This window comes from Centruroides sculpturatus, unplaced genomic scaffold (genome assembly GCF_000671375.1).
Source record: "Centruroides sculpturatus isolate CEXI.00-Female unplaced genomic scaffold, Cexi_2.0 scaffold1484, whole genome shotgun sequence".
Lineage (NCBI taxonomy): Eukaryota > Metazoa > Arthropoda > Arachnida > Scorpiones > Buthidae > Centruroides > Centruroides sculpturatus.
Genome location: NW_019385665.1, coordinates 100187 through 101702, shown reverse-complemented (window position 1 = coordinate 101702; position 1516 = coordinate 100187).

The window sequence follows — 1516 nt, the reverse complement described above, 5'->3', positions numbered from 1 at the left end:
TAAATACACTTTAAACCAGGTCTTCTCAAAGCGGTCGATATTACTTTAACGGGGGTCTATGGAAAAAAGTTAATTGAAAATCACCTGTCACATTGACAATGTCAGTCAATTTTACTAGCTTAATAAGAATTATGATTACATATATGTAATCAGATGCATTATAATAAGTCTTATTATAAAAATCACACGAGTAATTCTTTTATTGTCACATCGTCACAATGCCGGGCTGCAATTTTTTTATTTATTTAATTTAAAATATATGCTCTTTTCCATATTTGGTCTCGTCTTTCATCTGTCTAACTACGTTTTCTAGATAAGAGAAAGACAGATGGAATTTATAGTCTACAGTTTTTTTTTCTAATTGCAGCCCAATAAGCAGCTTGTCCTATTATAATTACGTAGTTTAACAGTAAAGTAAAGGGTGTCCATGAAAGGTTTAAAAGTTCTTAAAGAAGTCTACTGTCGAACAACTGTGCAGTCGACTCAAACCCCAAAATTTTCATAGAAGTTTTTCAGTTACAATCGTAATTTTATGACGAAAAATCCATACATCCATCAAATTCCTTTTAGTGTTTCCCTCAAGTCGCATCCACCTTTAAAAATAACCATTTTTAAAATGTGTGTATAAAGGAAAATGATTTTATTAACTTTTAAACCAGTTTTTTTGTTACGATATATTGATAAAGAGTTTACCAATACAAGAAATATTCTCTCTTAAACAAACAGCTGCCATATGATGGCGTGGCAATGGTAACTTGCAGCATCTTTCCCATTTGTTTTCTATAGGATGATACCTTAAAACAGAAACACCTAAAATAACATGATGATAATCATTAAAAGATTTACTTATTTGATTTTAAATATACATGTATCTACACTCACCACACTCCATCTGTTGCAATTGAGTTGGATTCATTCCACCTATAGTTAATAAAACGGGAGTTTCTCTTAGTTGTATCGGTCCCGTAACATTTCTCAAATTTATAGTCACTCTTTTAGACCAATCAGCAGGACCATTACTATTTTTTACAATCATTTGCAATGAAGCATCCATTGTTAAAGTATCGATTCTATTCAAATCGATTAAATCGATTTTTTTTCTGAATGTTCGAGACGTTCTCCTTGATGTTTGATGATATCCTGATGACGAAGACACATAATGACATTACGAATGACAAATTTAAATGCGATTGACTATCAAACCTCTAAATTCTGTGAATTTATTGAACTTTTTCTGAGTAAATGACTGCGACTTGCTACTTGAATTTTTACAATTTCATTTGTTCTTTTGTTAAATCTTTTAGCGAAAAGATAACGTTTAAAATACGACTGAATCGTCTTTGCTGCTTTTGTTTTCTTTCCCAATAATGTTTCACAAGTAACATCATACTCAGATGTATTCTGTAAAGTGTTAATAAAACTTTATAAATCTTAGTAATAAAATCTATGTATTGTAAGAGAATAAAAATAAATTACTAACCCAGAGTTCTAAAGGATGGTCGCTTGGAAAATGAAT